The 18,034-nt window shown below is 35.0% G+C and overlaps 1 long non-coding RNA gene across 1 annotated transcript; it reads left to right on the forward strand.

The window, feature by feature from the left end:
- Nucleotides 1-2,850: 2,850 nt before the first annotated feature.
- Nucleotides 2,851-9,431, forward strand: LOC145673749 (uncharacterized). Its single transcript, XR_014128794.1, has 3 exons — nt 2,851-2,984; nt 7,305-7,431; nt 8,764-9,431. It is a non-coding gene; the product is annotated as an uncharacterized LOC145673749 (long non-coding RNA).
- The last annotated feature ends 8,603 nt before the right edge of the window (nt 9,432-18,034 follow it).

The following is an 18,034-nucleotide window of genomic DNA, read 5'->3' on the forward strand; positions in this document are numbered from 1 at the left end:
AACACTTTTAAGGGGGTGTACTCGTTCCCTTTTATGAGCACATTTTAAGGGGTGAACTCGTTCCCTTTTATGATCATTTTTCCAACCCCTATCTTAATTACGAACACATAGAAGAGCAGATAACACATAAGAGTACGTACCACACAGCAGAGGAGATAACACATAAGAGTACGTAGCATAACAAGGGTGTACTCGTTTTCTTTTACGAGCATATTTTTCAACCCCTATTTTAACATAGGAGATAACACATAAGATTACGAACACATAGCAAAGCAGATAACACACAAGACTACGTAACACTCAGCAGAGCAGATAACACATAAGAGTACGTAACATAACAAGGGTGTACTCGTTCTCTTTTATGAGCACATTTTAAGGGGTGAACTCGTTCCCTTTTATGGTCACTTTTTGAACCCCTATTTGAACATAGCAGAAATTACACTGAGACTATGAACACACAGCAGAGCAGATAATACATAGCACAGCTAATAAAAGAGTATGGCTCATTTTTCAACCCTTATTTTACCATAACACATATTACATAAGAATACGAGCACATTCTCCAACCCTTATTTAAACATAGCAGAGAATACATGGAGACTACGAACATAGCACAGATTACATAGCAGAGCTAATAAAAGAGTATGGCTTATATTTTAACCCTTATTGTAATATAGCAAACACCTATGTAACATAGCAGACAATGAATAACAACATAATAGAGGGGTGTACTAGTTCAACCCCTATTTATACATAGCAGAGGTAATAAAAGAGTATGGCATATTTTCCAACCCCTATTCTAACATAGCAGAAATTACACTGAGACTACGAATACTCAGCAGAGCGGAGAATACATAAGATTCGTTCCACCCCTATTTGAACATAGCACAGCTAATAAAAGAGTATGGCTCATTTTTGAATTCTTATTTTACCATAACAGAAATCACACAGAGAGTACGAAACATAGCGAAGATTAAACATAGTCCATTTTAGGGGTGTACTCGTTTCAACCCTTATTTTAACATAGCAGATAATACATAAGACTACGTACTTTTTCCACCCCTTATTTACCATAGCAGAGACTACGAACACATAGTAGAGCAGATAATCTTTAACACTTTTCCACCCATATTTTTACCATGGCAGATAATACATAAGACTACGTAACATAGCAGGGGTGTACTCGTTCCAACCCCTATTTTAACATAGACAATGAGCACATTATAACAAAGATTACTGAACCGTCCACTCACGTCCACCCACGGTCATTTTAAGGGGTGTATTCATTTTCCACCCTTATTTGAACATAGCAAATTCATTTCACCCCTAATTGAACATAGTAGAGATGTATTCGTTTATGGTGTATTCATTCTCTTTTATGAGCACCTTGAACGGGCGACCCACGGTCTTTTACGATCTCCATTTTAGGGATGTACTTGTTCCCCTTTTAACACTTATTTCCCACAGAGGCTACGGACATAGCAGATTACATAGCAAACGGGGTGTATTCGTTCCAACATAGCAAAGAATTATTTTTTACCTGGGTCTTATAGTTTATGTTTCATACGCTCTTTCTATGACAATTTTAACCGATTTGGGTGAAACTCGGCATATGGGGGTTTTCGACCATGTTGATCACGAATATTATATTTATTTTTACCTGGGTCCTATAGTTCATGTGGCATACGCCCTTTCTATGACAATTTTAACCGATTTGGATGAAACTCGGAATATAGGGGTTTTCGAACATGCTGATCACGAATATTATATTTGTTTTTAGCTGGGTCTTATAGTTTATGTGGGATACGCCCTTCCTATGACAATTTTATCCAATTTGAATGAAACTCGGCATATGGGTGTTTTCGGACATGCTCATTACGAATATTATACTTATTTTTATCTGGTCCTATAGCTTATGTGGCATACGCCCTTTGTATGACAATTTTAACCGATTTGGATGAAACTCGGCATATGGGGGTTCTTGGACATGCTGATCACGAATGTTATATTTATTTTTACCTGTGTGTTATAGTTTATGTGGGATATGCCCTTTGTATGACAATTTTAACCGATTTGGATGAAACTCGGCATATGGGGGTTTTCGACCATGCTGATCACGAATAACATATTTATTTTTATCTGGGTCTTATAGTTTGTGTGATACGCCCTTTGTATGACACTTAAAACCCAATCACTCGTAAACGAAGCTACATATTGAGGTGGTGTTTCCACATTTAGCAATTGGTCATCAACTACTACAAGTTTCAAAAATAATGACCATCAATGTCAAAGGTCAAAATATTTAAAACCTATTAACTCGGAAACGGATCCACATATTGAGGTGGTGTTTCCACATTTAGTAATTGGTCATCAGGTACTACAAGTTCCAAAATAATGACCATCGAGGTCAAAGGTCAACATACTTAAAACCTAATAACTCAGAAACGGAGCCACATATTGAGATGCTGTTTCCACATTTAGTAATCGGCCACCAACTACTACAAGTTCCAAAAATAATGACCATCGAGGTCAAAGGTCAAAGTACTTAAAACCTAATAACTCGAAAATGGATCCACATATTATGGTGCTGTTTCCACATTTAGTAATTCCCAAGTAGCACAGTCACGTCATAAACACGTCTTTTTTTGGGGTTCGAATTCAAAATGATGTCTTTTGAAAATTTGGAACGTCTTTATCACGTACCAAAATGGTAACAAAAATGACGTGTCAAACATGACCTAAATTGTACGTGTTTATCACGTGCCAGAATGGTACAAAGAATCACGTGTCGGACATCACCAAAAATAGACGTCTTTTTTAGGTGCAAAAAAGCGCGGACGTTCCCCGTACTGTAACTGCAGTTTGAGCAGTGCATGCTGGGAGTCGTGAGCCATTTGCGGAATCGTGTTTTGATGGTATTGTTTGTGAATATAAATAATGTGTTTTGTTAAAGTCACCTGTGATAAAGGTCAGCTTTAAGACAAGTAAGTATAATTCCTATCCTATTCCTATCTAGGTGCATTCTGTGTAAAATTCAGCAGATTGAGTATTCTACGGTTTCTTATTACAGTGTATTAAAATACCGTAGAAAGAACGAGGATACCTACATTAGGTTAACATTTGCAGACGCCTGTATCAAATTAAATATTTTAGGTAGAATACTATATAAAATGTTAATAGTGAAGGTAGTAAAATGATAATGTATGTGTTTTTATTCTCAATAAACCGTATATGGGAGTGAGTATGCATGGGAAAGTATGTCATTCTGTGGTGCAGTTTTATTATACAGATCTGTAGATTGTAAAATATACGAAAAAATTGGACATATCTTTAATTGGCCTATTTCATGTCGAGAACAGGACCAACCAACCTCCGCGGGGCTTCTAACCCGTTCCTACTACTACTACTTATACTATGAATCCGTATAATAAAAGCTGCACGCATTGTGGTACTATTTGCCAAGGCGAAAGACTGATAAATACAAGCAAACAACGAGATGACCGTAAGTGTATGCTTTTGGAGGCATTACTGGAACAGACGGTTCTACTAAATTTTAATACATTTCTTACATTTTCAGGTTAGATTAGAGCATTGTATTTCCTATAGCAGAATATGCACTAAATGAGGAGCTCCATTACTACTTGCAGATTGACTTCACGGGGGTTAGTGTAAATATAGAGTAGACGCATGGGGCAAGGTTCTAGAACACAGGTACCCCTTCCCACTTAATTGTAACAAAGACAGAAAACAACGTGCCGTGCGGGGCTCTAACCCGCCTTCACTCGCTGACGCTCGCTCAACAATACTATGTGAATTAAATGTTAAACTTTGGTACAGAAAAGAACCAATCTAGCTGTTAACCTATATGGGGGGGTACTTGTGTTCTAGAACCTTCCCGACGCGTAGCATATTAAGTACAGTGCATAAAACACGAAATAACTTTTGCTAGGTGCCCACTAAAAAGCACAAATCCATTCTATTGGAATCAGTGCAGGAGCACAGCAAGAGGGCCCGAGCGGCAACGAGGGGGTGCGTTCGTAGGGAACAGGCACGTCAGCGACGGGGACTATGCGCGTAAAGAAGGATAATGGAAAAGCACACTTACGCTTACAATGATTTCACTATCACTCAAAATGCGGCTTCACTCGAGCAGACGGTTCTACCAAATATAAAATTTATAGGTAAAATATTATAAGAAACATTTTTCGTGAAGGAATGAGAGTGTGAATATAAGTAATTACTGTCAGTGTACAGCATATTGCAATGAATTTTAAGTGATCAGTGAAAGTATTGCATATGTAAGTGTGGTCTTCCACTATTCTCGTTTAGACGTATATTCCCCGTCGCTGACGCGCCTGCTCCCTACGGACGCATCCCGTCGCTGCCGTTCGGACCCTGTTGCTGTGCTCCTACCCCTGCTTTTTAGTGGGGAGCTGAAATAAATTGGTTCGTGTTTTATTCACTGAAATTGTTACGCTTTACGTCCACGCTGTATTTGTACTGAGGCCTGAAGTCAATCTGCAAGCACTAATGGAGCTTCTGATTTAGTTCATACTCTGCTAAAAGAAATGCATTGTTCTAACCTGATATGAAACTGTAAGAAATATGTCAAAATTTGGTAGAACCGTCTGCTCGAATAATGCCCAAAATTAATTTCAATATGCTGTGTACTGACATTAATTACTGACATTCACACTTTTATTCCTTCACAAAAATATGTTTCACATCGTATGTTACCTATGAATTTTCTGTTAGGTAGAACCGACTGCTCGAGTGAACCTCTTTGGGAAATGACCCTCGGCAATTGTTACAATGCCAATCGTGTATGACTTCAAAGTTAGAAACAACGAGCCCTATGGAAGTTCTAATCCCTTCGCTCACTCAGTTATGTTTTGTTTAACCTTTTGTAGCACTACTGTCTTAAATCTAGTGAAAAAATCCACAAAATAGATGAATATTTGGTAGACCCGTTTGCTAAAGTAGTGCCCCCATTGTATATGTGCATAATCAGTGGGAGGATATTACCCCAGTTGAGACAAGGTGACCAGAACTTTTACTTTCAGAAACGGGACGCATACGAATCGGCGACAGGGGGTGGGGTGACTTCCACATTGCATTTTGGGACTCAGCAGTGTTTTCAATTTACAAAATACAAAGTAAGAATGATAACACAGCGTTTCTAACTTAAGTATTACCCAACAATACTTTTAACTACTTCAACACTCAGAATTCCCACTCAATTTCCACTTGAACCACAGAACACTCAATTCTCATTTGAATATTCAGAAGTTCTAGGCACGGGTGAACCTTCCCAGTAAGTGTTGGTACGGAAGAGTGTAGAATTAGCATCGGCTATTTATATTTTGAATAATAATTACGGGACACCTGGGTCATGTTTGCTTAAAAACGGGACATTTAGGCGTCCCGTTTGAAAATCTGAAAGAAACGGGACAACGGTTGAAAATAAGGGACTGTCCCGGCCAAAACGGGACGTCTGGTCACCTTGAGTTAAGAGCACTCTCAAACTGCAAAAGTCGCCCTGCTGCACCTACACACCCTCACAAGACACTTGGCTACCGTAACTGTGCTACAGAATTCGGTGTGGAAATCATAATAATGTAACGGGTTTTTGACTGTTCGAATATTTTGTTCATTAATTGAGTAGACAGCTCCCTCGCATTTTAGATTACAGTACTTACTCCAGTGCCAGCATGTGATGATGGATACTTATCAATGTTGCCACTGAAGTTCAAAAAAATATATTCCAGCTCAATTAAGTATCCTCTACATGACTATATTATTATGATTTCCACTGCTAATAGTGAAACGATTCAAAGGAAACCAAATGTCTTATTAAGGGACCGTGGTTGGGGGCTGGTGCTGGTTCCAGTCAGATGTGTTTAAGAGAGCTCTTGACATAGGGAATATCCTCCTAATGTTTATGCGCACATTAACAACGGAAGTCTCTTTGGGTCAAAAACCTGCTTTCAGGTGGAACACCAATTCCTCATCATTAAAAAGAAATGAAATTAAATATTTAGTTTCACGCCCCAGGAAAGGCACCGAGCCTAAGGAAGATGGTGATAATGAAATGTGAAAAATGGTGGTATGAAGGAAGTGGGCGGAAACGGGAGAGTGTCGAGAAAACTCAGGCACATGGTGTTTGTCCACCACAAAGCCCACTTGGCACGAGCTGGGATCAAACCAGGGACCCCACGCACTAGAAGTGAACGCTCTACCACTGAGGCACTGCAGCCCCATCAGTAAGAAAAAAAAACATACCTCATTGCTTCGGAGCTTACATATCTGCTGCCACCAAAAGGAAGGTGTGTACACAACAGGGGCGGATCCAGAGGTGACGTCTGCCCCTCCCAGAGTAGGATATTTTTTATTTTTTTTTAAAAAAATAAAACCTACCCCAGAATTGGAGCTCTTGATTTATTCAAGCTTGTATTATAAATGTAAGATAAAAACTTTCTTTTTCACGTTGCAGAATTTAAATGAAGCAATACATAGCAAGAAATTACTTGCCTTGGTGTTTTTGGTCAGAAAATGTCCGCGTTCGAAAACGCAGGTAGTCATTTGTGTTTTTTGTGTTCAAGATGCGATATTTTACGCTCTCACTCCGTTCTCAAAACCGATCCCTGCTTCTTATGGGGCCGCGGTGGCTCAGTAGTAGAGCGTTCACCTCTGGTGCTTGGGGTCCCGGGTTCGATCCCAGCCCCCGCCAAGTGAACTTTGTGGTGGACAAACACCGTGTGCGTGGGTTTTCTCGGGGTTCTCCCGTTCCTTCCCACTTTCTTCATTCCACCATTTCATCCATTACTCATCATCACCGTCTCCTTTAGCCTAATCGGCATAATCGTGGGACGTAAAACTCAAAGATTTTCCGATCCCTGCTTCTTGTTAACAACGGGCAGACAATACTCCATAAAATCTATCTGTCCACAAGTTTGTCAATATTTATTTTGCGTATCTTTCCATTTAAGAAGTGGCCATTCCTGCATCGAGGTTGGGACGATTTCAGACTCTTCTTCACACCTTCCTTTACGCTGAAAATATCCAGAACAGAAAGCATGTGAAATTTATGGCTGATATTTTCCTGCCAACTCATTTTTCTTTCTATAAGCTCTGTTTTTTTTTTTTTTTTTTGTGATACAAAATGTAGTAAAAACCCACTTTACTGTTTACATAAAATTAAACTCCTTCATTTCATGTTAAATGTATTTAGTCGTTGTAATAAGCCTAGGTGTAAATACATGTTATTTGCCAAAATAAGCCTTGTATGTACTCCCACTTTCCAGAGCGCGTGGCCAATGCTCCTGCAAATGATGAATTGATCAACAGCAGACCACCTGACCCCTTTCTGCTCGTCGAGCTGCTCTAGAAATATCACTGTGGAGGATGACATACATACCAAAGTTGCGACAGGTGAGTTTTTGACATGTTATTTTATAATACCCATGTAATAAAATGCCGAGTAAGAAGAAAAGAAAGAAAGTAGTAATATTTTATTAGTACTTAACTAAAATAAAATAATTGTTGAACAAGGCAATACTTTTATATAAATGAAATATTCAATTTAACGTTCCACGATCAGGCACTGAGGCTAAGGGAGTCGGTGATGATGAGAAGTGAATTAAATGGTGGAATGAAGAATGTGGGAAACAATTGGAGAACTCCAAGAAAAGCCGCTTGAAGTGAGCTGGGATCGAATCATTGGCCCCAATCACCAGAGGTGAACGCTCTATCACCGAGCCACAGCTGCGCCAATTTTATTTAAATGTAACTGTTTCAGCAACTACCCTTGTCTTCTTCAGATACTCTCTATTTATTTATTTATTTATTTATTATTTTAGATTTTTAAAGGTTTCCCTGTTTATTAATTTTTATTCCTTCAGCAATTATTTTATTTGACTTGAGTATTTATATATAAGCAAAGCTTTAAAATGGAATGTATCACATGTTATAGTGTTCGCGCTTTTTTTTTTTTTTTGAATGGATAAAAGTACTCCTCCCGAAAATATTTTTCTCAACAGAGGGGTAAAATATAATTTTCACCAAAGTTTTATTATTATTATTATTATTATTATTATTATTATTATTAATAATAATAATAATAATAATAATAATAATAATAATAACTGCCGCAACTTCTAACCCTGCTCAGAACAAATAATGTGACGATTTTCACCCTACTGCTTGTGACAGAATTCTGGTTCTAGAAGTCTTATTTTTTAAAAATACTCCAGTAACAAGTGAGGGGGCGTTTGCTCACATTTTTTTTTTTACTTTTCGGAATACATAAGTTATACACCATTTTGTTGGTATCAATATCGTATCAATATACTTGATCGTCACTTTTAGCTCACATCCTAAAGTTGGTCTTGGAGTGGCATTTTATATTGTGAGCACATACGTAATGTAGCCTTATATGAGTGTTTCAGAATTATTTGTCATGTATCTGTATATACAAAGTCTTATATCCCCCAACTTGTTTGATCCTCCTGAACAATCAGAGTTAACAGCTGCAATAAAATCAAAAGTTAAGCTATTACAGAATAACTAAAATTAATGGTAGTTTAATTTCGCTGTTTGGAAGGCCGTTAAAAGTGGGACTTCATGCAAGCGAGTGCAGTAACTAATCGTTTTATTGCGTATTGATTGTAGTTACACATGACGTATTGTAATTATTTTTTAAAATTTTCTCCCCACCTGAAAAATTGCACTATGATTGTTCATGATTTTTTTTTTCTGTTTCAGTGTTCCTATCTGTCATCGTTGGGAGGAAAAGGGACCTTTCTCTGATGCTTGGTTTCCAAAGAGCTGGCGATGGAATTTAACTCCCGCGGAAAAAAGAGCAAAGTTCACGTTGTGCAAACTAGCCTTAAAGACACTTATCATTCGTGAGTAAAAATAAAGATCTTCAAATGAACAAATGCCACAAATCTTCAAAATGTTAGTAGAAAGATATTCACTTCCATCTGCCTTGTTGTTTGAGGATGAAAAGGATTCGGCATGCTTGAAACATGTTGACCTGTTCCTCCTTGCTTTGTTGGAAATCAATGTAAAGGCATCTCTTTCGAAAACTAAAAGATGGAAGAAACTGCTACTGGTATAATAGATGGGATAATAAGTGGGATACTTACCGCAGTCCCCATTTTTAACCTACTTAAGCACGTGAGGCTTTTTTGATATGATGCTGCATTTCTGTACTTTCAATAACTATGAAAGGTGTTTTCCTTCATACGAAATTTATAGAAAAATTTGATTCTTTTTATTTTATATTATTAAAAGATCTCTGTAAGTTTTAGATTATAACCAACAGATTTGCATTGTCTACATATTTCTTGTTTGTATTACAAATAATAAAGACAATCAGTGTTTCTTGTTGCATTACAAATAGCATGAACATTATTTTATACGACAAAACGTGCACATTGTACATATAACTAATAAATGTAGAATTCAAATTAATGGTTATGTGTTTTCGCTTTCATCCCTCAGAGGTTAATTAATTTTAAGATGTACTTTCTTTTTCGATTTTTCACCTCCAAAATAAATGTGTCTTTAAGTGGAGTTATAAAAGTTTAGTCCTAAATTTTGCACTGTCAATAAAACCCATTGTTCTTGTGTATGTGAGTGTGTGTTGGATGTGGGTGGTTGTGTTTGTGTGTATGTGTGCGCATACTAGCGTAATAATGGATAACTATAAAATTTATGGAAGCACGTGTTGTACCGTAATTTCATTAAGAAGAAGGTACTAGTAAATACACATGAATAAATTCCAGTGACGAAATGAGTGGATTCTTCTTAGTACTAAGGGCCGCGGTGGCTCAGTGGTAGAGCGTTCACCTCTGGTGCTTGGGGTTCCGGGTTCGATCCCAGCCCCCGCCAAGTGAACTTTGTCCACATAGTGGACAAACACCGTGTGCGTGGGTTTTCTCGGGGTTCTCCCGTTTCCTCCCACTTTCTTCATTCCACCATTTCATTCATTTCTCATTATCACCGTCTCCTTTAGCCTAACCGGTATAAGCGTGGGACGTAAAACTCAAAGATTTCATTTTCTTAGGACTGTAAGTACAATGTTCCTTTATTTTTCCATTTCATTCTTTGTTTTTACCATGTTTATTCGTCTTTTCTCATTCTTAAAAGTTATGTAGGGCTTTTTTTTCCCGCCAAGGGTGAGTCTTACATTCGAGGGCTTTTTTTTATGTTCTTCAAGTCGATTCAATGCGTCTCGGTTTTCTTTTTAATGTATGGCTTTAAATTTATCCTTTCGTGGAGCAAGCTCTGCCGTTTCTTTCCTGTTGCATTAGGTATATAATTATTCCTCGACAGCTATTGTATATTCGTTTCTTAATGTGTAGATAAATATACCACACATTAAGGCGAATATATACTCTTCAATAGGCTAGTATCCAAATACTAAAAAAATATAAATCAACACTAGAGGTGGTTAATTGGATATGGAAATCCCCAATCCATAGATAATACGAACATTCGGAGAAGCGAAATTTCCAAATTCTTGGTACAGACCAATCAAATAGACCACAATACTTTGACGTTCCCCAATGTGTGCTTCCGAGAGAGGGTGGTGATGTATTTCGCTGTGGCAAGATCTAGGGTTCTTAGGGTCTATCCTGATCTGTTATTTATTACAATAACCCAGTGGTCTTACTTATCTGGTATAGGAGCTTGTAAATTATTATGCAAATTACAACACAATGGTGAAAAATCAAGCAGCAGCCACAAGGATAAATTTATTTTCATTATTGTTTTTACTTATAATAATCGTTGTCCAGTTGTTATTCGTAGACTTTTTTTTTTACCCAGGAAAAGTGTTGCGGCCAGAGATCAGTTCAGAACTGTCAAGAAAAAAAACGCAGTTAAGAAAATAGAAAAAGTATGATTTTTTTTCTTTTTTATCATTTTTTTAAAAAAAATGTGTTGTAAGCTGTGTGTTTTAGAGTAGATATTATTATTATTATTATTATTATTATTATTATTATTATTCAGTTTCATATGTCCAAATAATCATAAATTGATGTGTATCCAGTGTTGACATTAGGAATCTCAATCTATGTATAGTAGGATCTCGATTATTCGACACAGTTTCAGGGTTATTTGTTTCAACCACTATTCAACCGATCTATTTCAAAATTTACAGGGCCAGAACTAGGTAGCCCTAGTAGCCTAACCCCTAATTTTGGTGCAAAACGGTTGAATAGGGGCTGGTAAATAGCCTCAAAAGTGTGGCGAATAATCGAGGTAGGCGAATATCAAAACTGCGGATGCACATCAATTTCTAATGGTTTTGACATTTGGAACTGAACAATCCTGTCAGACTTCCATGACATTTGAGGTAGCGAGAAGCAAAGGGGTGTAAGTGACATTTTCAATAGAGTATGTATGTCTCTAAAATGGATTCTGCATTGCAAAATATACAAACTGCATAATGAAGTTCGGCGTAGAGCATTCATGGGTAGACTTTCTATTGGACTGCGACGAGCTTCACCATCCAGTTTGTATATTTAGCTGTGCAGAATCCATTTTTGAGACATCCATACTTTATTGCAAATATCGCTTACACCCCTTTGCTTCTCGCCGCCTCATTTCGAGAACGAACCCCTTCCAATTCACATGAAGGGTGTGAAAAAGACGTGATTTACACGTGGAAATCACGTAAAAAAGACGTGATTTACACGTCATTTCTATGACGTGTAAAAGACGTCATAAAAATCACGTCATATTCCCGGACATTTCCACGTGGGAAAAGACGTGTAAATCACGTCATGTTCGGTGTATTTTACGGTGTTTTACACCAAAAAAACCACGTCTTTTCGACGTCGGTGTGCAGCTTGGGTTGGTCATCAACTACTGCAAGTTCCAAAAATACTGACCATCGAGGTCAAAGGTCAAAATACTTAAAACCTAATAACTCGGAAACGAAGCAACGTATTGAGGCGCTGTTTCCAAATCTAGTAATAGGTCATCAACTAGTACATGTTAAAAGAAGTACTGACCATCGAGGTCAAAAATCAATCTCTTAAATGGAGCAACGTATTGAGGTGCTGTTTTCAAATCTAGTAATAGGTCATCAACTACTACAAGTTTCAAAAAATAATGGTCATCGAGGTCAAAGGTCAATCTCGTAAATGAAACCACATATTGAGATAACGTTTCCTCATTTAGTAAATTTGTGTGATCTATTCAATTTTGTACAAAGCAGAAAAAAGTGAAGAAGGAATAAATTTAAGTGGCTTATTTACTTTTGTATTAATGAGAAAGAAATCAAAGGAGCACAATTTTAACTAGCGCAGAATTTCTGTACCGTTTTGGGCTATTCAAATGGATTAACAAGAAAGAAAGCAAAGATATGCCGTATTAACTAGCTATATATTATTTAAGCAAAACGAAGGGCTAAACTTGAGAAGCGAACATGGACCATTTTACTCAAATTTGGATGAAGTATTTATCTTTGTATGAACCAGAAAAAATGAAGAAGATCCCTTTTAACTAGTTCAATATTTCTGTATAATTTTGTACTACCCAAATAAACGAAATTTTATTTTTGTACCAATCACAAGAAAATCAAAGAAGGGTCATTTTATACCTTTTTTGTGCTATTCAAATAATAGAAGGAACAAATTTCAGTGGTCTATTTTATATTTGTACCAATCAAAAGAAAAGCAAAGATATACCAGTTTAACTATTTAAACAAACGAAAAGATAAATTTGAATGACCTATTCAATTTTGTACCAACGAGAAATACCATTTTGTACTACTCAAATAAACAAAAAACCGAAGAAGGATCATTTTAACTAACTCAGACTTTTATACCATTTTGTACTACTCCAATAAACGAAGGAATACCAACCACAAAAAAAGAAGTGAAGATTAGGAGGATTATTTTCTTTTGTACCAATTAGAAAAGAGAAGAAGAGCCACTTCTACTATCTCATTAGGTACTGTTAAAACAAACGAAAATTGACCATTATGTAACTTTTGAACTACTAAAATGTTCTATTTTTGTATGAATCAGAAAAAAACGAAAAAGGTTCATTTTAACAAGTTCATAATTTCGATGTTCTACTTTTTATACCAACGAGAAAAAAAATGAACTAGCTGAATATACGAAAGAATAAATTTAAGTGACCTATTCAATTTTGTACTACTCAAATAAACAATGGAGTATTTAGTTTTATACCACCGAGAAAAAAGAAATTGCACCATTTTGGAGTATTCAAATAAACAAAGGAATTATAATTTGTGTCAACTCTAAAATCAATTAAACGAAGTAATGCATTTTAGTGAGCTATTTAATTTGAAAAACCGAAGTTGAGTATGTTATACCATTTTGTATTATTTCAACAAACAAAAGAATAAGCAAAAAAAGGATCATTTTATATCATTTTAAACTAGTCTAGTAAACGAAGTCATAAATATGAGTGAGCTATTTAATTTTGTAGCTGAGTATTTTCACGAAAGAACAAAATTGTACTAATCAGAAAAAGCGAAGAAGACCCATTTTAAGTAACTGAGAATTTCCGTACCTTTTTGTACTATTTAAACAAACGATGAGATAAATTTGAGTGGCCTGTTTTTTGTACTAACCAGAAAAATCGAAGAAGGTACCTTTATACTAGCCCAATGAACGAAAGAACAAATTTGAGTGTTCTACTTTTTATACCAAACAAAGAAGAACCATTTTGTACTACTCAAATAAACGAAAAAAAAGTGAAAAAAGACCAATTTAACTAGCTCAGAATATATATACGTTTTGTTTAGGTGTCCTACTATTTGTACCAGCGTGAAATGCCTTTTTAACCAGCTCAGTAGTATTCAAATAAGCAAAAAAAAAAAAAAAAACCGAAGAAGGATCATTTTAACTAGCTCAGAATTTCTGTACTTTTGTGCCATTCAAACAAATGAAAAAAACTTAATTTGGATGGAGTATTATTTTTTGTGCCAAGCAGAAAAAGGAAAGAATTTGTACTGACCACAAAAGGCGAAGAAGGATCATTTTATACCTTTATGTGCTATTTAAATAAACGAAGGAATAAATTTGAGTGATCCCTTCAATTTTATACCAATCAGAAGAAAAGCAAAGAAGGGCCATTTTAACTAGCTGAGTATTTTTGTGCTACACAAATCAACAAATGAATAAATTTGAGTGACCTATTCAATTTGGTATCAACAAGAAATACCATTTTAAATAACTCAGCATCTTATACCTTTTTGTGCTATTTAAATAAACGAAGAAAGCGAAAGAGGTCCAATTTAGCTAACTCAGAATTTTATACCATTTTGTACTAATCAAATAAACGAAGGAATAAATTTTGTGACCTATTCAGTTTTGAAAACAAGCAGGAAAAGAAAAGAATTAACATTTTGTACTAATCAAATAAACCAAGGAATAAATTTAGATGGCCTATTTAGTTTTGTACCAACCACGAAAAAAAGAAGCGAAGAAGTTCCATTTTAACTAACTCAAAGAAACGAAAGAATAAATTTTGAGTGGCTTAAGCAAAGAAGGTCAATTTGTACCTTTTGTGCTATTAAAACTGAATGACCTATTCAATTTTATACCAAGTAGAAAAAAATTTGTTTGCAATTAAAAAAACGGAGAAGGTCTACTTTCTGTAGCAACCAGAGAAAACCAAAGAAATACCATATTCTGCTACTCAAACAAACGACGGAATAAGCTCAGAATTTCTATAACTTCTTGTGTTATTCAAATAAACGATGGAATAAATTTGTGTGACCTATTCACTTTTATAGCAAGCCCCTTTTAGTTTTATACCAACCATGAAGGTCCATTATAACAAGCTCGGTATTTTTATACCATTTTGTATTACTCTATTTATTTTTTGTAACAATCAGAAGAAAACAGCTCAGAATTTTATACCTTTGTGGTGTTACGCTGAAGTCTCAATTTTTCCGGTCATTAACTACATATTTGAACGTAAGATTTAACCAACCAGAGTTGCGTTATACATTGAATTTTAACTTAATTCTGTAGAGCAGACTCCATAGCAATTAGCGTACTAAAGAAAACTGATGAAGGACGACAATCGTGACAGCATGCTTGGTCAATTTGAATCACAGCAGAAGAAGAGATCATATCAAAGTAAGAAAAGCAGATATTTAAGCAACGTTGCGAATGCGTTACCTAACATTTGTATTGCTAAGGTACTGCCTATTGCTCAACGATTCAATTATTTTTAGAACTTTCTTTCCTCGTCTAAGTCCAAAAACACAAATATATATTTTTGCATTTATGCGTTTTATTATAATGGAATATAAGTTTATGGAGTATATCTGGAAATAATAGAACATACATCAATATGTTGTATTGTTTTGAAACATATTATTAAACACGGAGAATGCATAGAATGCTTTTATTCTAGGTATATAAATAGATGTATCACACTTGATTTGTTTTTGCTGAAGAGTAGAAAAATGACTAGCATGGAAATTGCTTATGTTTCACCTAGAGAAAAAGAAATTCAGCGTGAAAACGAAAAACCTATACTGTTAGTCCAGCCGTCTGACCCCAATTTGCCAGATGAATTACATGATAAAGTGAGAATCATATATCCAACACAAGAAATAGAAGAAATGTATTATTTTAGACGCTATAAAAGATATAATGATGAAATACTCCCGGAAAGTGATGATGACAGCGTTTCAAATATTACCTGTTTTGAACTGGAAGCTAATGAGTGCGACTGTACTAGTGAAACTATTAGTGATACATGTGTTATACAATTATTTAATGAGTATACACCAAATTCACTATTATTATGTTCTAAACATGTTCTAAACATAATGAAAATGAATAAGATCACAACTGTTTGCTGCAGCATGATTACGAATTATTGCAAAAGGTGTCGACGATCTTAATTAAACGTGAAATGAGAGAAAAAATCTATAAACTTTATATAAAGAAGCATTTTAAAAGTTGTAATATTAAGAACACTTATACTTTGGAGAAAAAATTTAATCTGGTATATGAATACTTTACATAGTGTGATTATTATATTAACAAAATAGTAGAAATGTTTTTAGAGAAAGATAAACAATTATTTAATTCTGTAAATGAACACTGAGCGCACTGTAGCATATGCATTTGATTGTGTAAGAATAGAAGAACTTGAACTGTTAACTGGATCAATTTGTAGTATTGTACAAACATTTGACTCTGGCAACTGAATTGTCAATGAGAGTCAATTTAAATTGTTCTCTGGATGACACAAAAATATACAAAATGTAACACCACAAAGGTATAAAATTCTGAGCTGTTTTCTTCTGATTGTTACAAAAATTAAATAGAGTAATACAAAATGGTATAAAAATACCGAGCTTGTTATAATGGACCTTCATGGTTGGTATAAAACTAAAAGGGGCTTGCTATAAAAGTGAATAGGTCACACAAATTTATTCCATCGTTTATTTGAATAACACAAGAAGTTATAGAAATTCTGAGCTTATTCCGTCGTTTGTTTGAGTAGCAGAATATGGTATTTCTTTGGTTTTCTCTGGTTGCTACAGAAAGTAGACCTTCTCCGTTTTTTTAATTGCAAACAAATTTTTTTCTACTTGGTATAAAATTGAATAGGTCATTCAGTTTTAATAGCACAAAAGGTACAAATTGACCTTCTTTTCTTAAGCCACTCAAAATTTATTCTTTCGTTTCTTTGAGTTAGTTAAAATGGAACTTCTTCGCTTCTTTTTTTCGTGGTTGGTACAAAACTAAATAGGCCATCTAAATTTATTCCTTGGTTTATTTGATTAGTACAAAATGTTAATTCTTTTCTTTTCCTACTTGTTTTCAAAACTGAATAGGTCACAAAATTTATTCCTTCGTTTATTTGATTAGTACAAAATGGTATAAAATTCTGAGTTAGCTAAATTGGACCTCCTTCGCTTTCTTCGTTTATTTAAATAGCACAAAAAGGTATAAGATGCTGAGTTATTTAAAATGGTATTTCTTGTTGATACCAAATTGAATAGGTCACTCAAATTTATTCATTTGTTGATTTGTGTAGCACAAAAATACTCAGCTAGTTAAAATGGCCCTTCTTTGCTTTTCTTCTGATTGGTATAAAATTGAAGAGATCACTCAAATTTATTCCTTCGTTTATTTAAATAGCACATAAAGGTATAAAATGATCCTTCTTCGCCTTTTGTGGTCAGTACAAATTCTTTCCTTTTTCTGCTTGGCACAAAAAATAATACTCCATCCAAATTTAGTTTTTTCATTTGTTTGAATGGCACAAAAGTACAGAAATTCTGAGCTAGTTAAAATGATCCTTCTTCGGTTTTTTTGCTTATTTGAATACTACTGAGCTGGTTAAAAAGGCATTTCACGCTGGTACAAAAAGTAGAACACCTAAACAAAACGTATATATTTTCTGAGCTAGTTAAATTGGTCTTTTTTCACTTTTTTCTTTCGTTTATTTGAGTAGTACAAAATGGTTCTTCTTTGTTTGGTATAAAAAGTAGAACACTCAAATTTGTTCTTTCGTTCATTGGGCTAGTATAAAGGTACCTTCTTCAATTTTTCTGGTTAGTACAAAAACAGGACACTCAAATTTATCTCATCGTTTGTTTAAATAGTACAAAAAGGTACGGAAATTCTCAGTTACTTAAAATGGGTCTTCTTCGCTTTTTCTGATTAGTACAATTTTGTTCTTTCGTGAAAATACTCAGCTACAAAATTAAATAGCTCACTCATATTTATGACTTCGTTTACTAGACTAGTTTGAAATGATATAAAATGATCCTTTTTTGCTTATTCTTTTGTTTGTTGAAATAATACAAAATGGTATAAAATACTCAACTTCGGTTTTTCAAATTAAATAGCTCACTAAAATGCATTACTCCGTTTAATTGATTTTAGAGTTGACACAATTTATAATTCCTTTGTTTATTTGAATACTCCAAAATGGTGCAATTTCTTTTTTCTCGGTGGTATAAAACTAAATACTCCATTGTTTATTTGAGTAGTACAAAATTGAATAGGTC

Source organism: Thermobia domestica, chromosome 17 (assembly GCF_964235325.1).
Source record: "Thermobia domestica chromosome 17, izTheDome1.hap1.1, whole genome shotgun sequence".
NCBI lineage: Eukaryota > Metazoa > Arthropoda > Insecta > Zygentoma > Lepismatidae > Thermobia > Thermobia domestica.